We start from the raw sequence: 8,359 nt of genomic DNA, 5'->3' as shown, positions 1-8,359 counted from the left end.
AAAAAGTTATCTGTTAGAATATTTGCTTTGTTTATAAAAATAGCCCAAGGAAAGTGAAAATGAAATTTTTTCCTTGATTGTCTGTGAACAACGTGCTTTTAGTTTCACTATGTAAATTAAAGACAGAAAAACAAAGTGAGACAGGTAATACAGGGTTCTCCCTGGGGGTGGGGTAGCAGTAACAGACTGCATTTTGAGCTTCTTAACTTTTCAAGGAAAGTTTCACTGGATGTGTCCATAGCAGCATATGGCTGAGTGCAGGGGTGTTCACAAAGTGCTATGGCTGGGATATAAGAAATTAAGCACTGAGTGGGTTAAGAGAGGATTATCCTAATTGGAATTACATAAAGAGCTGGAAAATGGCCAAGAATCAGCCCTTTTTAATACTGACTGGAGATAAAGGAATGTGCTGAGGCCGCCCTGGATTGACACAAAATGGAATGGAGAAGAAGTTAGATTTAAGCCTTTGATGTGCCATCTTGGTCCCTGACTGCATTCCTGGTTGGTTGGTTTGTTTCTATCTTCATGAAATTTGCAATTTGAGGTCCCTTGCCCTATGAGAAGGCAATGGCACCCCACTCCAGTACTCTTGCCTGGAAAATCCCATGGATGGCGGGGCCTGGTGGGCTGCCGTCTATGGGGTCGCACAGAGTTGGACATGACTGAAGTGACTTAGCAGCAGCAGCAGCAGACCTATGAAAGAAATTTCACCACTAATTTTCATTTTTCTGTTTGAGAAACTGATCATTTTATCCAATAAATTATCTTTGGAGAAAAACAATGATCTATTCCCAAAGAAGAAGAGAAGGTAAAAAGAATGCTGCCAGATCAACAAAATGATTCATCTTCTCCTACTTAATGCCCACATTTACTTTAAGCTCCTATCTTGAATGAGGGCAAATAAACATTTGCAAGACTTGTATCTTTGTTTTAAATTCTAACTACTTAGGTCAGTTTACCCACTTATTGTGATTGCGCTTTAGTCCTTCCTGTTCAAAGTTAAATCCTTAAAGAATACGCTGTGTATAAAGGCGAACTCCTTATTGGCATTTTGAAGGACCTTGCTTCACCCCTGAAAGGTGACATGGTTCCTACCCTTCTTCAAGCAGAGATTGCTGTGTATGTTTTACCTTGAGTGTGGGAGCAGTGACCTCTGATCAGTAAATAAAGATATGATTTGTAAACACCCAAATATTTGCTGAATGTTTTGCAAGGAAGACTAGAGTGTAAACCACACTCCTGGTTGATAACAGTTGTGCCTGCAGGACTAACTGAGCCCTATTCATCAAGAAACAAAATAAGTCAACATTCAGAACGCTGTGTTTCATATTTCACAAAGAACACAGAGGAAATTCCATTTACCAAGATCCAGAAAACTAATTGCTTAATCACACATCCATCTAGGTCTGAAACTACCCAATATTCTTACCTCAGCACTTCCTGTGAATCTCACTCAATTGGCTATATTAAGTCAACTTTTTTGATATTTAATTCCACATCATCTCATTGTGGATGTGGAAGGCCCCTTCCTCAACCCCTTCATGTCTTCCTCATGGGGTAAACTGCCTCTGGATCTGACACCTGGACCATATAGAATCATTCTAGGAAAATTCCTGAAATAATGCTTGATCAGATATGCACCCCCAAATTTGGTTAAAAGGTCACTAAACATTTCCCATGATGCTCCTCTGCTGGCTCCCAGACCAAACGCTTGTTGAGCAAGTACTATATGCCAGACCCTCCTTGTCCAACATAATAAGCAAAATAGACAAAACTCTGCTTTCAGGAAGTTTACCCTTTCCTGGAGAGAATGAGGCAATAAACAACAAACTGAAACAAGCGTCAGTGCTGGTTGCCGTCTGGTGGTCCAGGAAGCGCTCTGCTGGGTGCTGCGACTTTGCTGGGCTTGTGGTCGGCGAGTCGCAAGTGCATGGCTGGCTCACCACTGACACCTGAAGGCCCGAGGAGGGCGGGTGGTTTGGGGCCGACATACATAATTTTTTTTTGATTTGGGATTGTCAGAAATTTGACAAGACAGCTAGGTGACAGAGTGAGAATAAAGTAGAGGACACTTGTAAAAGTTAGTCCCCAGACACCACGAAGTCCATCTCTCCACATCTGCTCACGAGTGTCATGTCTGGGATCATGTCTAATGACACCATTTGCCTGATCAAAAACTTGTAAGGACTCCTTGAGTGTGTGCCAAGTCGCTTCAGCGTCTGACTCTTTGCGACCCTCCACCAGGCTTCTCTGTCCATGGGATCTTCCTGTCAAGAGTACTGGAGTGTGTTGCCCTGCCCTCCTCCAGGGGAATCTTCCCAACCCAGGACTGAACCTCGTCTCACAGTCTCTTGCACTGGCAGGTGGAGTCTTTGCCAATGGCCGCCTGGGCCACCTGGCAAGCTCAGCAGCCAAGGATATGAGCTCCTAAGACAGGTTTTAGGAAACAACCCTTGGGAGAGAGTTATGAAATCAAATGACACAACTGAGGTAACTAAAGTAGTGTGATAAAGCAACTGAGTGGTGTAAGGAGAATATTTTATTTCTTTATTAAGCACTCAGAATTTCTTCTACATGACTTTTTCTTTAGAATGCTACTTAGATTTTTGTTTTATTTTGTTTAAAAAAGCAGATTCCTCAGCTTCGTTTCAAATATACTGAATCAGTGTAGCAGGGTGTGCACCCCAGGAATCTGCATTTCATTAACAAGCTTCCCCAGATGATTACTAGGCCCAGAAAAGGAGGAAAATTCCTGACTAGCGCTGGGCTGCAGAATAATCACACTGGCTTTACATAAGGAGGCCCGATTTCTACTCTACAATCTTAAAGCTCACATAATTCCTCTTTGTTATATTGGGTTGGCCAAACAGTTTGTTCGGGCTTTTTTGTAAGATGCTATGAAAAACTGGAAAAAACTCTTTGGCCAACTCATTTTATTCAAGACACACGAAACCATTTATTGTGACAAGAAGAATAAAACATCAAACTACTTCAGTTTCTTCTATTTAAGTTAAAATAAGATTTTTGGTAATTAAATTTATTGATATGTACTGCTCTATGAGTTTTGCTTCAGTGCTGCCCCAGGAACGAAGAGTAAACTGGCGCGAAGTCCAAGGCCTTCGCACAGTGCAAGAGTCCTTGTGCGCACAAAGGATTCAAGAAACAGTTTGAAGACGTGCAAGCACTTTAAAGAATAGACTAGAGAGGATTTAGGGAAGGATAGAATTGGGAGGATGTGGAGGGGAGAGAAGGATCAAAAATAATAACTTTGAGGAATAGAGGAGATGGGGGACCATTAACAGAAATAAGAAAATCGAAGGAGGAAGTGGTTTAGGGCAGAGAGGAGACTGGGCACAATTTCCAATGCTTTACATCTGAGCAGCTGCGACGGCCTTGGAACTCTGGAGTCAGAGCTTTGGGAACGAAAACTGATGTGGAGTTGATGGTGGGCAATGAGAGTTTCCCAGAAGAAAATGCGGTGTGAAAATAAAAGGGCCTGGAAACAGAACCTGGACCTGAATTTAAGGCTATCAGGACAGACAGATAAAGAAAGAATGGTTCTGTGCCCGCCTCACTCCCCAATCCTACAGACCCCAAACACGTTCAAATCTCCAAAGTGAAATCCCTTGGACTAAGTTCACCTTTTTATCTGGACTTGGAATACTTTCAAATTAAAAAATAATGAACAATATTATATAGAGAGAACCTTTTCTGTTGGATAATACAGCCAATGATACAGAATGAGTAGTGCAGTAGTCATTTCACTTATTTGGTGTCCTATGGAGCCAGGAGCAGGTAGACTGGTCTAGTATATGGATTTTGTTTTGTTTTCCAAAAATTAAATACATGTATTGAATTTCCTGAAGGGCCTGGGGGAATCTGTTGGATTGCACAGTGAATGGCCTTAATATCACACATGTTATTGTAAATGTCCATGATTTGGAAGGGCTTGCTAGAGCTGTGACCAGATATAAGGAATTTATGTACTTTTCTTTTCAGGCCCTAGGGTGGAAGGCAGACCCTCTCGGATGTGTAATGTAACAGAGCCGCCTGCTGGTGAAATTGGCCAACAACAAGCACACTGGTGTGGACACGCCACGCAAACTGTCTCATAGATATTGTAGGTACAATATCCTCCTGCCCATTCCTTCTGTATGTATATTATTTGTTGTCTGAGTGTAAGATTTCTCTGTTTTTGTGCTGATGAAGGGATGGCGAGGCAATAACCGTCATCAGCCATGTTGAGGCCAGCATTCAAAGTGGGTCCTCCAGTCAGAACCCTGGATCCGGAATTCAGGTGTACACAGTCAGTCTGGGCTTGCTGGAGCTGTGCGTGCTGGCTGTGTTTGGCTGTACTTCCTACTGGGTCTTAGGATACTACATAAATAAGCCGAAGATGATGCCCGTATATTGGCTCCTGGCTTGTTGTGAAGACAACAGTCTGGGATCCGTGAACTCAAAAGCCTGTTGATTCCCAAGCCAAATTTTCATATTTACAGCATACTCAGCTGTTTTAAACACAGCCTCAGTTCAGTTCAGTCACTCAGTTGTGTCCAATTCTTTGTGACCCCTTGGACTGCAGCATAGCAGGCTCCCCTGTCCATCACCAACTCCTGGGGTTTACTCAAACCCACGTCCATTGAGTTGGTGATGCCATCCAACCATCTCATCCTCTGTCGTCCCCTTCTCCTGCCTTCAATCTTTCCCAGCATCACGGTCTTTTCAAATGAGTCAGCTCTTTGCATCAGGTGGCCAAAGTATTGGAGTTTCAGCTTCAACATCAGTCCTTCCAATGAACATACAGGACTGATCTCTTTAGGATGGACTGATTGGATCTCCTTGCACTCCAAGGGACTCTCAAGAGTCTTCTTCAACACCACAGTTCAAAAGCATCAATTCTTCGGCACTCAGCTTTCTTTATAGTCCAACTCTCACATCCATACATGACTACTGGAAAAACCATAACTTTGACTAGATGGACCTTTGTTGGCAATGTGTCTGCTTTTTAATATGCTGTCTAGTTTGGACATAGCTTTTCTTCCAAGGAGCAAGCCCCTTTTAATTTCATGGCTGCAGTCACCATCTGCAGTGATTTTGGAGCCCCCAGAAATAAAATCTCTCACTGTTTTGATTGTTTCCCCATCTATTTGCTATGAAGTGATGGGACCAGATGCCATGATCTTAGTTTTCTGAATGTTGAGCTTTAAGCCCACTTTTTCACTCTCCTCTTTCATTTTCATCAAGAGGCTCTTTTGTTCTTCGCTTTCCACCATAAGGGTGATGTCATCTGCGTATCTGAAGTTATTGGTATTTCACCCAGCAATTTTGATTCCAGCTTGTGCTTCATCCAGCTTGGCATTTTGCATGATGTACTCTTGCATATAAGTTAAATAAGCAGGGTGACAACATACAGCCTTGACATACTCCTTTCCCAATTTGGAAACAGTCTGTTGTTCAATGTCCAGTTCTAACTGTTGCTTCTTGACCTGCATACAGATTTCTCAAGAGGCAGGTCAGGTGGTCTGGTATTCCCATCTCTTTAAGAATTTTCCACAGTTTGTTGTGATCCACAGAGTCAAAGGCTTTGGTGTAGTCAAATACAGCCTAGATGAGCAGATTTTTAAATGTTTAGAAATGGCCTGCTTTGCATATCCTGAGAAACTGAATCTGGCATCTGAGAGCCACAGAGAAACTCTGGAGCTCTTAGAGACCTTGCTGGCAGGTACTGTTTGGTAGAGCCTGGAGGCAGCGACTCCCAGAGGCCCTGCTGAGCACCCTCATCTAGAAGTGTAAGTCCCTCCCCACCCCTCTCCCTGAGAGTTCCTTTACCTTCTTACTCTGCGGGGTGGTTCCGTGCCGCCACAGCCTCTGAGGGTCCATAACTTCTAATTCCCCTCCTTGCCTTCCGGATACAAACCTATCAAAGTGTTGCTCCAAACTTTTTCTTTTATCTTTTCCCCTGATCAGCTCCCCAGCATCCCTGGAACTCACTATACTGTGCAAATAGGCCTTTCCTCGGCGGGGACAAAGAGAGGAGCTTCGTAAATGGATGCAAACCAAGTTGTTACGTGGTCAGTCATACACATCTTCTGTACTTCCTCTTTGATTGCTTTTGTTCCCCTTCAGAAAGCAAAACTGTTTCCCAAATACGAGCCTGGAGGGCTTGGAGGTACTGGCTATCCCTTCTCAGGAGCGTCCTGAGGCCGGGCCTCGAAGGGGATAGAAACTCAGAGTGCAGCTGCTCTAAACATGCTATGCATTCCTCAGGGACGAGATAGGTAGGATGTCTTGTCCATGGGTGGTTGGTCGTGTCTGACTCTTTGTGACCCCACAGACTGTAGACTGCCAGGCTCCTGTGGCCATGGAATTTTCAAGGCAAGAATATTGGAGTGGGCTGCCATTTCCTCCTGCAAGGGGCTTTCCCAACCCAGGAATTGAAATCGAGTCTCCTGCATTGGCAGGAGGATTCACCATTGAGCTATCTGGGACTCATCTAACTCTGCATTTGGTCAAGGGTGCCTGTATTCTCAGCATCACTAGTGGAGTTTAGGAATGTTGGAGCTGCTTGAAGAGAAAGTCCAGACCAGCATTAAGTCTAAGAAAGGGCATGAATGACTGAGTCTAAAACCCAGGGGCTCAGGTCATGAAAGCTTCACACACTTTGGAGACAATTCATTCTATCTCCTCATGGCTAAATGTATAAAAATAGCTTCCCTCTTCTTGTGGTTAGTTAAGAATCAGACTCAGGGGAACCAGTCCAGTCTTGCCTGCACCACTTACTAGATCTGTGATTCTGGACAGTTCCTTAGCCTGTGTTTATATTTCTTTGCCTGTAAGATTGAGAAATAATAGTACCCACCTTGTATATTTGTTGTGAGGATTAAGTAAGATCTTAGTTCATTTTTTTTCCAACTGAGGCAGTGTAATGTGAGAGCTGAAAGTACGGACACTGAAGCCAGACCCTCTGGGTTTAAATCTCAGCATTATAAGTTATAGCTGTGTGACCGTGGAGAAGTTACTTTTTTCCTGTGTCTCAGTCTCAACTGTAAAATGGGGATAATTACAGTATTTATCTCATACCTGCTAAGTGCATGCCTGCTAACTTGCTTCAGTCATGTCTGGTTCTTCATGACACTAAGGATGGTAGCCTGCCAGGCTCCTTTGTCCATGGGATTCTTCAAGCAAGAATGCTGGAGTGGATAGCCATGCCCTCCTCCAGGGGATCTTTCTGACCTAGGGACTGAACCTGAGTCTCCTGCATTGGCAGGAGGGTTCTTTACCACTAGCCTGGGAAGCCCCATTCATCTCACAGGGCTGTTTTATTTAATGTGCTAATACATGTAAAACATTTAAAGAAATGTCATAAAAGCTTATTTTTATTATAAAGTAAATGAAGCTATTAGAACAGTTTCTGGTAAATAGTAAGAACTCAATATATGTTGACTTGTATTATTAATCACATAATTGTCTAGATAATCCATAAATTTTATTAATCATCCTATAAAAAAGGAAGGCCTGGTTTCTGTTTTCTTTTACTTCTTCTAACTTGAACTCTTGCTTTGCTAAATTCAATCTAAGAAGAGAGCACCACTGGACTTGAAAGAAAAGAGAATTAATGGAAACAAAACAAAAGATTAAGTTTAAAAAGAGAGACTTTTTAAAAGGCTCCCCTTTGTTTGTTCACTAACAATTAACTAGATTGCGACTCCTGAACGTGGTTCTTTCCCATCCTTTTCAGTACCTAGGAAAGAACCTTTGCGGTCATCATGTGCCCCCAGGCTTTGATCAGATGGTATTTATAACTATCGGAAAATGAAGCAAACAAAACAGGTTCTTCACCGTCCTGTCTAGAGAAACAAAGCTGGCCTAAATACAGTTCTCTAGCTCCTTGGAAAAGACGTTGTTGTTCTTCAGTCAGTAAGTGGTGTGCGATTCTTTGCGACCCCATGAACTGCAGCACGCTAGGCTCCCAGTCCTTCACTACCTCCCGTAGTTTGATCAAACTCATGTGCATCGAGTCTGTGATGCCATCCAGCCGTCTTACCCTCTGTGGTCCCCTTCTCCTCTTGCCCTCTATCTTCCACAGCATCAGGGTCTTTCCCAATGAGTGGCTCTTGGCATCAGGTAGCCAAAAAAATGTTGGGGGCTCCCGTATATTTATCTTGTTTGATTTTTTTCCTTCTCAAACTCAGAATTTGGAAGGGAATGGGGAGTGCAGAGAGAAACTTTAACTTTTCGGCGCAAACTTCAAAAACAGAAGGAAAGAGTTGAGCCAGCAACCCTAATCAACGTTTTGCAGGCTTGATGGTTGGACCAGATCTCAAAGTGTTGCAATGCGGGGCCTCCGGGCCGGGCGGGG

Source organism: Bison bison, unplaced genomic scaffold, assembly GCF_000754665.1.
Source record: "Bison bison bison isolate TAMUID 2011002044 unplaced genomic scaffold, Bison_UMD1.0 scf7180017864146, whole genome shotgun sequence".
Classification (NCBI taxonomy): Eukaryota; Metazoa; Chordata; class Mammalia; order Artiodactyla; family Bovidae; genus Bison; species Bison bison.
This window is presented reverse-complemented; position numbering follows the sequence as displayed.